Source organism: Zingiber officinale, chromosome 3A (genome assembly GCF_018446385.1).
Source record: "Zingiber officinale cultivar Zhangliang chromosome 3A, Zo_v1.1, whole genome shotgun sequence".
Classification (NCBI taxonomy): Eukaryota; Viridiplantae; Streptophyta; class Magnoliopsida; order Zingiberales; family Zingiberaceae; genus Zingiber; species Zingiber officinale.
The window spans coordinates 44,934,481-44,947,393 of NC_055990.1; the positions used below are offsets into that span (position 1 = coordinate 44,934,481).

Consider the following 12,913-nt stretch of genomic DNA (forward strand, 5'->3'; position numbering starts at 1 on the left):
CCTGGTGGGTCAAGGGATCTGACATTAAGGAAGTCTGCGATTGGTAAGTAAGGTAAGCATTGGAGGAGAGTAATCCAGTGAGCACAAGTCCCATTTGGGGACGTTAGGCGCATGTCTAATTTAGGTCCATTTCAAAAATCTAAATTGAGACCGTGACTAGATCATGGTCTCGAAAAGATAGGATCTATTTAATATTGCTACCTTATTACTATGTTAACTTGGTTTTGTAGGATAAACATATTATGGTTGTCTGAACTAACTATTTTTTATAGGAAAGACAAAGGTAAAAAAGAATTGTCTGGGTGCTCGGAAGGGAACCGAGCGCTCGGAGTTGATCTGAGTGCCCAGAGTTGATCCGGATGTCCGAACCAACTTCGATGAGGCTCGAGTAGGTGCCTAGCTAGGTACCTGGGCAGTTCGGACGCCTAGAGGTGCTCCAACTGCCTGGACTAGCAAAGTTTATCTTGAAGTTGAGTTGGAGCGCGATGATTGGTCGACCCATGTCAATGGTCTATGCACTCGAAGGGGGTCTGGGAGCCCGAAGGTGGATAAACTTTGAGGATGAAGTTTCGATGAGAGTTCGGCACTTTAACATAGTCTAGGTGCCAGAGAGCGGATCTAGACACTCGAACATGGCTATAAAAGGAGGTTTCGACTAGCAACTTAAACACAACATTTGCTATAACTTTTGTTCTTGTCGCTACTCTGAGAAGGCTCCGACGATCCTAAAAAGTTGCTCCGACAATCGAATATTAAGGAACTCTATTCATACTTTCTTCTTATCAGTAACTTTTTATTTTACAGTTCGTGTCCTTAAATTTTGTAACTCAAATATTCAAACTGATAGTGATTGTCCAACGAAAGTACTCAATGAGTGCGGGTCTTGGAGTAGGACTCGTCAAAGGCTCCAAAACCAAATAAAACTACTTGTGTTAGCATTTTGGTTTTCGTGATTCTTTTCTGTTGCATATTCTTGTGACTTGAAAAAGTGATGAACGCTATTCACCCCCCTCTAGCGTCTTTACGATCTAACAAGTGGTATCAGAACAAGATTCCACTATGAATTGATTCAACCACTAATCAAGTAAAGGGGTTCTTTTATTTTCTTTCTTTTTAGATCTTGTTCGATTTTAAGATTTTCGACCTAGTTCAAATTGGTGCAATCACCTCTTTTGGACAAGCTTTTCGTGTTACAAAATACTCTGAATTAGTGCAATACCAATCGAGTTTCTTTTTATACTTATCATCTCCCACACTACTAATCCAAGACCTAGTCTTGAGATTTCTCTATTAGTTTAATTTATGTGTGCAAGGTTTCATCATTAATGACCCAACCTGAAGGATACAATACCGCTCACCCTCCCCTCCCCTCTTCAATGAAAATGATTTTTTGTATTAGAAGAAGAGAATGGAGATCTACCTAAAGACTGACATCGAGCAATGGTTCACCATTCGACGAGGATAGAGGGCGCTGGTAGATGAAGCAACTAAAGTTTCCCTCGATCTAGAAAGATGGAATCTAGAAGATAAGAAGAAGGCCTAAATCGACTTGAAGGCGTTGAACACCATCCAGTGAAGACTCACGAAAGAAGAACTCAACCATGTCAGCCTGCATGAGAATGAAAATGAGCTATGGGACAAGCTCATCGAATTACATGAAGGAACAATGACGCTAAGGTAACTAAACGAGACTTGCTTCTAAATAAGTTGTTTAACATTACAATGTTGGAAGGAGAAACAGCGAGCCAACTATATGCGAGGATCAAGGATATCCTCAACAGTCTCTACTTAATCGACCACCAGATGGAAAATCAGGATATAATCAGGTACGCCTTAAATTCCTTTCCTTGAAACGAATTGTGGGCATCTATAGTTGATGCCTACAAGGTTTCAAAGAATTTATTTAAATTAAAATTAGATGAATTCTTTTGGTGAACTTGAACTCCATGAGTAAACTAACTCCAAAAGGTTCGAGAAAGGTGTTACATTTCTTGTAGGTCCCTCAAAAGAAGTTAAGAACAAGAACAAACCTAAGCTAGAATCTGAGTCTAACCCAAACTCATATAAAGAAGAACAACTAGTAAACATGATAAGAAAGATGTTTACTAGAAGAAAGAAGGACTTTAGTAAAAAGGATATTCAGAAGATGATCAAGTTAAATAAATCAAGCGTCACTTGCTACAGGTGCAACAAAAAGGGACACTACAAGCACGAGTGTCCAAAGTTGAAAGAAGGCATTAAAAATAACTTGGGATGAATCATCCTTCGAAGAGTCGAACGTCGAAGAACCAAAGCAACAGAACTACCTTTAGCTGATGGCACCTGGACCGAAATCAGAAAGCAAAGCTGATGAAGATGACGAGTTAGAATACGAGTCAAGCCATGAGTCCGTACTCGTTTCTGAATGTTTCAACGAGGTAAATTCTACCCTAACTGCCAGCTTTTTCAAAATCATTTCATGCTTGAATAAAAAGTTAGAAAAATCAAAAACTCAAATTAATCAACTTCTCAAAGAAAATCAAAACATAAAAGAACAACTTAAAACAAATTTAATAGCTGAACCAGTTCAATCTGAAATTTCAATTCAAGTCCTAAAACTTGAGGAGGAAAATTTCAAATTGAAAAATGAAGTAATTGAACTAAATGAACTTTTATAAAAATTTACAACAAGATCTAAGTATCTGGACATGATACTTGAATTATAATGAGTTGTGTACAAGAAATTCGGACTCGGATATGTGTCCAGCTCAACAAATAAAATATTTATATCACTTATAAGCTAACATAAGAAACAACCCAAAACTTGGGTTCTGAAAGTTTGTCTAACCAAGCAAGTAGGGCTCAATCAATACTATGTACCTAAAAATAAAATATATTACCTAAAACCAAATCAAAATAAACCAAATAACTCAACCTTAATCTCAACAATTAAACCTTCTAAGATAAATTCAAACTTAAAAAATAAAATGAAATCAAATAAATCAAAAACTAAACTTAAATTAAATAACTACAAATTTAATTTAAACTCAAGTTACAATCAAGTTTATTACAACTATAAAATCAATCGACATAAACTTAAAACTTAAACTAAAGTTCAATAATTCAAGGGGAGACACCAAATTAGTTGACACCTCCAAAGCAATAGTTTACTCGGCTGGATAATTAGGACTATTTTAATTATGGATAAAAGTTTAACTTGACAAATAATACCGAAGAAGTTTTGGATGATAGTAGGTTAGAGAAGCTCTATCTATGCATATCTAGGAAGATATGACTTCAACTAGGTGCATTTAGTTTAGTAGAACTAACTGAAGCTACCCCTTACTAATCTTAGCTGGTTAGACCAAAGTTTTGTACTAAGTTCAGTGGACAAGATTATTTAAAATTTTTTGAAGGCATGGTTATTCTAATGATGCCCAAGTGACTCACCACAACTTAAACGTTTATCCAAAGAATGCTTGCTTGTTGAACCCAAAGCTAAATTTGAATCTAACACAAGTTAAACTAAACCTTAAAATTTAACTTAACTCATCTCACAAAACCATAGGATCCCGTTGTATGAAAACTTAATTGGTTGAGATGAATAAGTATAAATTAAAATTAAATTAAACAAAAATTAAATTAAAATTAATTAAACAAAATAAAATAAAATTATAATTAATTCTAATTAATCAATAATCATTTACTCCTACTTTTCTATCTAATTAATAACTGAATCCAAAAAAGTAATAACTTAATTAATTAATAAATGATTAAAACTTAATTATTTAATAATTGATTAATTCAAAATAAATTTTTTAATACCAATGAAATAATAAAATTTAGAATTACATAATTTATTTAAATAATACAAATGAATACAAAAGAATGACTCTAACTTAGTATTTAATTTGAATTAAATAATTTATTTAAATAATACTAATAAATACAAAAGAATAACTCTAACTGTAATTAATTCCTTACAATCTATCACATTTGTAAACTTAGTAAAATAATTATAAGTAAGTTCTTTACTTGAAAACTAACCTTAGGTTAAGGGAGAGAATATTTCAAATTCTAAGCTAATTCTTACTAATATTTTCTAAAAACTCTCATTTTTGTAGTGTTTAAAAATTAGTTATAGACTTAGCCTAAATATTTTCCCTAGAAAGCATGATCCTATAGAACTAGACAACAAACATCTCATAAATACTAGCGCTACCTTGATTGTGTATTTAAAAACTTAGAATGACGTAAGATGCATAGACCTTTTGCCTAAACTTCAAATACTTATATCAGTGTATCAACATAAGTTTGAGCAAAAAATATAATAGTACATTAATCAAGTTAGGTAGTCATGTTTTAGTAAATTTTTAACTGGACATTAGTACTTAACATGATTAACTAAGCGAACACTGCTTTCTTTTGATAGTTAGTTATTAACTAAAGGTTAGATATTTAATGACACTCTTTAGATGACTTTTTTTATAGTAATATCAAGTTTAGAGGGAAGATATTTGACAAATTACTTTCAAAGTGTCATATTTAAAAATTTTCCTTTTTTCGTGCTATTGTTTTGCAAACTAATGAAATATCTTAAAACTTAAATCTTTTTTGTTTAATGTTTTTTGTTTAAAGTTTTCACAATATATGTTTGAAAAATTACCTTAAAAATTGTTTTAAAAATACTTAAAAATTTTTAATTACTCTAAAAAGTTTGTTTTAAAACCTTGTTTTAAAATGTTTTTTTGATAGAAAAGTGTTTTGAAAATTGCTTTAAAAACTTCTTTGGTAATTTCTTTGATAATGTTTTGCAAAAACATTTTGAAAATTATTTTATTATTTTGAAAATTCTGTTGAAAATTACTTTGAAAATAATCTTTAAACTATTTTGAAAAGTTACTTTTTGAAAAATATTTTAAAAATTGTCTTAAAAATTGACTTGCAAAATTATTGTAAAGTTTATCATTGCAAAATGTTTTGATTTTGATCAATTTAATTTTCAAACAATTGAAAAACATTTGTAAAATTTTGAAAATTTCTTTCAAAATTTCCTTGGTAATTTCTTTGAAAATATTTTGTAAAGTCTTCATGTAAAATATTTTGAAAACTATTGTATAAATTGTTTTAACAAACTTGCTTTTAAAAGGCTTTTTTGAAACTGCTTTTTGAAAATTATTTAGAAATGCTTTACAAAATTTAGCTTTGTAAATTGTTTTGTTTTTGTAAAATTTAATTTTTAATATTTTGAAAAGCTTTTGTAAATTTTTGAAAATTTCTTTCAAATTACTTTGATTTTTTTTTTCATTTTCTCCTCCCTACCTTAAACCTGCAAGTTTTTATGCTTACTTAGAATTTTTTTTTACTTACTATGCTTGTATATTTCCATACTTTGGTATACTTATATGTATTATTTTTTTGATGTATGTCAAAGGGGGAGGATAGTGGGTTAGGTTAAAAAATCAACTCACTTTACTCAAATTTACATTACATGTTTAATGCTTGCTTCACTTTACTCAAATTTGCATTACATGTTTAATGTTTGCTTATTTGTATTTTTTTCTACCTTTAACGCAGGTTGTCATTACATCAAAAATGGAGAGATTATTGGTGTAGGTAGCACTAATAATCAGGTTTTGATGTATGACAAAAAAGTTAAAGTTAAATGTGTTATTTGTCTAACCTTTTACCTAGTGTGCAGGACTTAATAGGTCCAGAGGACCGAAACACCAGGCTAAAGTCCAGCTAGGTCGATAGTTGGCATGAAATCTAGATTGGTTGAAATCTGGCAGAAGGAAGTCTAGTTGGGTTGACAACTGGCTGAAGTCCAGATTGGTTGAGATCTGGCAGAAGGAAGTTGTTACGATTCCGCAAGTGCACAGATTCATCATCAGTAATATATAAGATTGTTGAACCACAGGGACTGTTGATTAAGCACTAGAGACGTCTAAAAGTAAGTTATCTAGACGGTAGAAAGTTGGCTTTGGCGCTTGCAAACTAACGAGAGTGATTGAAGAGAGAAAGAGAAGGATGAGAGAATCGATCTTGGAGGGAATTGAACTTTGGGAAATGGATTCTAGGATTTCAGTTTTGTTGTGGTGGAACCTGATGCATCATGTTCTATCTTTTACTCATTGTCAATCAACATACCTTCATCGGAAATTAAAGCTACTATCCTTAAGTACTGATCAGAAAAGATCCCTGTGAAATCCTGTTACGGTTAACCCCTGTCACTAAGGCACCTCGGTAGATCACAAGAATACAAATCTAATCGGTATCATTAGGGATATAGATAGGGGTTTGGTTTGGTCTCTTACTTCCTTGTGGAGAAGTTGTCTCTCCTTTCAAGGGAATATCCTAGACGTTCGTGAACGGGTTACCCCTGTCACTAGGGCCCCTTGGGTATACGATCTAAGATCCTCTCTTTATGAAATTAGCAATTCCTACACAATCAATTAACATGACAAGACAACAAGTCTCATGCATATCAAATAGAAATGAAGCAAGAGAAATCATCCAACGAGTAAAGGCACAAACATGAGTCTTATATTAAACCCTATCCAAAACTACTCCCTACATCCATAGAAAAGGAGATCTACTCCATTGTGAGGGAAGAACAACCCCAAAACATAAAATAAAGCACACTTACAACCCTTGATGTGAGAAGAAGGGGAAGAAGAGATACTTGCCGAGGTCTTCGATGTTTTGGGGATGCCTCCTTGCTTTGGAGATCGACGGAACACCAAGGGATGGCGGTGGATGAAACTCTAGGGTTTCCCCCAAAGGGGAGAACCCTTTCCCGATGAGAGGGATGAAGTCCCAAACCAAAAAATCTCCCCATGAATAGGGTTCTTGACCCTTTTATAGGGTAAGGTACGGGTACCGCATGGCTCGTGTCACGACCGTGTGAGATCCGTACGACCATGCCTATCTTCTGCACTGGTTAAGTGGCACAGTCGTGCGAGTTGACACGGTCATGCCTATCTTCTGCACTGGTTAAGTGGCACGGTCGTGCGAGTTGACACAGCCATACCTATCTTCTGTACTGGTTAAGTGGCACGATCGTGCGAATTGACACGACCATGCCTATCTTCTACACTAGTTAAGTGGCACGGTCGTGTGAGTTGACACGACCATGCCTATCTTCTACACTGGTTAAGTGGCACAACCGTGTAGAATTGACACGCTGTGTATCAAGGCCGTGCCTTTACTTGTAAGCCATTTTAGTGCCTCTTAACGTGGTCCCTAATGATACAATTTGGTATAAAGAACAACCCAAAACTCCAACAAACTACAAAGTTATGCCTGTTTTACTCTTAGTGTGCAGTGCAGGATTTGACACGGCCGTGTGCTAAGGCCGTGTCTCATAGAAATGAACTTTAGACCTTCAAGACTTGGTTTTCTCTAGTTGAAGTCTTCATAAGAGTTGTAAATCTTGAAGTTATCTACATTTTGATATATGGAGTGACTCATAACTCTAGCTGAACAGAAAGTTATGGTCATTTAACCTTTGGTCTGCAGTGTTGGAAATCCCACACTGCCCGGACACCTTGGAAGCTCTAGACTCCACTTAAGCTTCATTTTTGCTCCAAATCACGTCCTATCAACAAGAAAACATACAAAGAGTAGATCTCCAAACAAAAGAGTATTTATGCAGAATATATGCTAAGAGAGGTGAACATGCATAGAATATACATGAATAAAGTAAGTGAATGTGCATCAAAACATGTATAAATAATCATAAGATCTACGCACATCACACCCCCAGACTTGAACCTTTACTTGTCCTCAAGCAAAACCTACAATCTATATTTATGTGCATAGATGACATTTAATAATCCCTAATGAATCAATATAAACCTATCATATAGTTTCATTGATGAGCATGATACAAGAATTATTTGAGTGTGACCTAAGTAGAAGTTCTCCTTGCTCAGTGTAATAAGTGACCTAACTCTTTCAAGTATCAATCTCTAAGCCTAGTCAATTTTTCATTTAACCGTGTTCCTCATACTTCCGGCGATAGACACTTACCTACCACATGCAAGGTTCGTTCCACTAAAAAATGCTATGCATCGTCTACACAAGGTCTCAAAGGAATACTCAGTATCAAGAGAAACATAGAATTCATTTTCCTAGTAACCTAACTCGGTCTCAAAGGGGTGAATTGTTAGTTTTCATTCACGATAACTATTTATTTATCCCTTATTTTTTTCTTCTTCTTTTTTTATGTTTGCAAAGTATCAATCTTGAACAAACTTTCATCAATTTTTTTTATTTTTTGGGATTGATTTTTCCAAATGAGCTTAATGATCTAAATTTATCCAGTAACCAAAATGTAGTTGAGAGGTCACCATAGAAGCAAGAGTACTAGTCCGGTTTTATAAATCATGACTATTTTCAAAAATATCTACCATCAAAGTTAAGCATAATGTGAAGAGATCCTAAAACTAGGCCAACATTCAAATTCTTCTAGTAATAACAATGCTCACTTCATGCTTCTATGGATAGGAAAATAAAGATCAATAGGCATACTAGTATACCAAATCACACAATATAAATATCTAGATGAAACGTGCTAGTATTTTGTATTAAGGAACAAACAATCATGATGTGATGAATGATGCAACTAGCAAATTTTATTAGGCAAAAAGAAGTATGCAAAAGCAAAAACTAAACTAAACTAAATGCATCTAATGCATCCCCCCCCCAGACTTAAAATTTTCATTGTCCCAATGAAAACTAAAAACAATGTAGAGGAGATTTAAAGTAGGAGAAGTTACCAAATGATGCGTGTCAAATGCCCATGTCATTAACTTCACCATGTAGTTGCACTCCTCCTAATCTTTAAGTCCTATACAAGAAAGTAGACAACAAAAATTAAGTAGAGGATACATGTTTATTATAAAGAAATAAATGAAACTAGAAAGAACTAAACCAATGAATGAAAACAAAGAAAATGAACTTGGGTTGCCTCCCAAGAAGAGCTTGTTTAAGGTCATTAGCTTGACCACCTCATTAAATTCATCGAAATCTCTCTCTTGGAGGGGTAAGATATTTCAACACCCTCCTACCAAGGGTTCTTATTATGGAGAGAGCTTTCATTAAAGGAGCTACAGAGTAAAGTATAACTCTCTCCATTTTTGTCTTCTTTGAAGTTCTTTCAAGTGGTCGATGACGGTTCAGATCAAGCTTCCAATTATAGGCCCCATGAGAATCTGCACACCCAAAAGAAAAACATACCTCTCCCAAGCATGCTATATTAGAAGGAACTAGAACCGTATTAGTATGAACTAAATATGTATCAAAAATTGAATCACATCCAACAAAATCAATTACAGGTACCTCTATAAAATTTTCCAAAAGATCACTAGAGATACTTGTAGGATCGAAAAGAATTTAGATATCTCCACAATGGCATGATATTGTCCACTTTGGGCCTAGGCCCTCATGGCTTTACTCTTGGGCTCTCCCCAAAAGGCCTCATGCCAATGGAGATATCTTTCTCTTTATAAACCCATGATCTTTCCCATGTGTTTTCAATGTGGGACTATGTTTGCAACCTTGCAACACCAACAATCCCCCCTCAAACAAAGGACCACAGGCTTCCCATGTCCGATCCTCGACCCACCATGTCTTCCTTGCCTAGCTGCAACTAGGACTTCCTGCCCTTCGGTCCACCCGACCTACTAGGACTTCCTTGCCTAGCCGCAACTAGGACTTCCTGCCTGGTGTATGGTCCTCTTAATCAGAACATAGGAGCCCCCACTTTCTTTGTTCGAGGTCAATATTGTACCCACATGGCTCAATCAGAGCATAACTCTTATGCACAGTCGGCGGTTAAACCTTCTGGCAGTCCGGGCTCTGATACCAATTGTAGGATCGAAAAGAATTTAGATATCTCCACAATGACATGATATTGTCCACTTTGGGCCTAGGCCCTCATGGCTTTGCTCTTGGGCTCTCCCCAAAAGGCCTCATGCCAATGGAGATATCTTTCTCTTTATAAACCCATGATCTTTCCCATGTGTTTTCAATGTGAGACTATGTTTGCAACCTTGCAACACCAACAAACACAAGTATCAAAAAATAAACCAACACCAATATCCTCAATGGGAGAATCATCTATAGGAGGATCATTAACTTCATTTGCGGTTTTAAGTTGATCTACCCCATCACATTTATCGTCTGAAAATTCAATTTCATCATAACACCTTGTAAACCCAGAAGGTAAATATGAAAGCTTGTTATCCACTGCATTATCATCACAATTCTCATCTGAAGAGTCCTTATCTTCATATACATCCAGAAATCTACATTCAACCATATTAGTATCACAGAATTTGCCAAAGTCTTCATTTTCATTGACCCTCACTAGCCTTTGTGGAAAAGGAACCTTTAGTGAAGGTCTTGGGAAAGGTACTTCCTTTTTCCCATATTCCCTTTGAGCTTGAAGAGGAGGTCCAACTTGCTTATCTAGTGTAGGTGTGATCAATCGTTGAGGGAAACATACTTGTCGCCTTTGGGAACTTCCTGGAGTAATGAAACTGAGTTCTTGAGGTCTTCTATTGTTCTTCTCCTCAATTCTAAACAAATCCTGCTTCAGTAGTTCTTCATGATTCTTGCCACTTCTCAACTTAAAATTATTATCATTTACACTAGATCTTGTCTGTGTAGGAGGAAGGTCTTCCTTGAACCATTTTGAAACTATACTATTAATCTTTTCCCCCAAATGTTTGAACTCCTCATTCTGTGACTTGTGAATTTCAACATTCTTGGGTGGTTGAACTGTATTTTGTTTGACAGACTCTCTTGTATATATGGCTTCTACTTCTTGAATTTCTGTGGGAGATTCCATCCAACTTTTGCTTGACCATTCATGGAGGTTCAATGCTACTTGATCAATCAATGTATATGCTTCGTTTACACTCTTATCTATAAAAGAACCTCCAGTTGATGAATCTAACAAACACTTATCTGAGAAAGAAATTCCCCTATAGAATATGTGTAAGGTTAGCCATTTTTCCAAACCATGATGAGGGCACTGTCTTTGTAGATTCTTGAATCTGTCCCATGCTTCAAATAATGATTCTCTATATGCCTGAGCAAAATTTATGATGCAATTCCTCATATAAATTGTTCTACTTGGAGGGAAAAAAATGATCTAGAAATTGCTTCTCCAATTGCTCCCAACTTGTGATGCTTTGAGGATGGAGAGAATATAACCAAGTCTTGCTTTATCCTTGATACTAAAAGGAAATGCCATCAACTGAACTGTATCTGCTGACACTCCTTCATAATTCATCATATCACAAAGCTCTAGAAATGTCTCAAGGTGCAGATAAGGACTTTCTGATACTTCTCCTCCAAATTTGTGACATTGTATCATGAAAATTAACTCTGGGTCTAGTTGGAAACTTTCTGCTTCAATATGAAGCTGCACAATGGGAGATAAAAATCTTACAGAAATGGGTGCAGAGAAATCTCTTAAGGACCCGCTTGATATGTTAGTGCTCATGGTATCTAAAAAAATTGTGAAAAAAGAACAAAAATGAAGAATTAAAGACAAGAAATAAAATGCTATATAAAAAGTAAGAAAGAAAATGCAGAATTTAAATTATAAGAAAGAAAGTGCATAATAAAAACAAGAAAGAAAATGCAAAGGAAAAAAAATATCTAGGGTAACTCATATGCTAATCAACTAATGTTAATCGAAAATCGTCTCCGACAACGGCGCCAAAAACTTGTTACAATTCCGTAAGTGCACAGATTTGTCGTCAGTAAAATATAAGATTGTCGAACCATAGGAATTGTTGATTAAGCATTAGAGATGTTGCAAAATAAGTTATCTAGACGGTTGAAAGTTGGCTTTGGCGCTTGCAAACTAATGAGAGTGATTAAAGAGAGAAAGAGAAGGATGAGAGAATCTATCTTGGAGGGAATTGAGCTTTGGGAAATGGATTCTAGGATTTCAGTTTCGTTGTGGTGGAACCTGATGCATCATGTTCTATCTTTTACTCATTGTCAATCAACATACCTTCGCCGGAAGTTAAAGCTACTATCCTTAAGTACTGATCAGAGAAGATCCCTGTGAAATCTTGTTACGGTTAACCCCTGTCACTAAGGCGCCTCGGTAGATCACAAGAATACAAATCTAATCGCTATCATTAGGGATAGAGATAGGGGTTTGGTTTGGTCTCTTACTTCCTTGTGGTGAAGTTGTCTCTCCTTTCAAGGGAATATCCTAGACGTCCATGAACGGGTTACCCCTGTCACTAGGACCCCTCGGGTATACGATCTAAGATCCTCTCTTTACGAAATTAGCAATTCCTACACAATAAATTAACATGGCAAGGTAACAAGTCCCATGCATATCAAATAGAAAGGAAGCAAGAGTGATGTGTGCAAATATTATGATGATTTATGCATGCTTTTACACACATTCGTTTGCTTTATACGTACGTTTTCTTTGTATGATCACTTCTTTTATCATGTATTCATCATATATACTCTTTTGTACGGATATCTGCTCTTTGTTTGATTTTGTGTTGACAGTGTAATGACCCACCTTCTACTAACTATGCTGTAAGGCCGGACCGTCACATTATACTGTGCTAAGCTATATCCATGACCATTACTAAGTCTAGGTGCGGAAAACTGTACCAATTTAAAACTCTGCTAAGCTAATACAAGTTCTTGGTCCTACATGTGCTAAGGGATGCAACCTAAGGTATTCATGGCATACCCTACATCCTCTATGGTCAAGGAGCTGAACTACAAGGTCTCTTGGTCGAAACCCAACTTCCCAATCGATCCAGATTGAACTCGATCGATTGCAAGCAGTTGAATCGATCCATGGATTGATTCAGATGGCTACTGTGCTCGGGGTAGTATTCTGGATCGATCGGCTGATCGATCCAGACTGCTCAATCGA

General features: G+C 35.3%; 1 non-coding gene across 1 annotated transcript; it reads left to right on the top strand.

Annotated features, from left to right (window-relative positions):
• Positions 1-11,006: 11,006 nt before the first annotated feature.
• LOC122054369 lies at positions 11,007-11,112 on the top strand. The gene has a single exon (XR_006132691.1). It is a non-coding gene; the product is annotated as a small nucleolar RNA R71 (small nucleolar RNA).
• Positions 11,113-12,913: the final 1,801 nt, after the last annotated feature.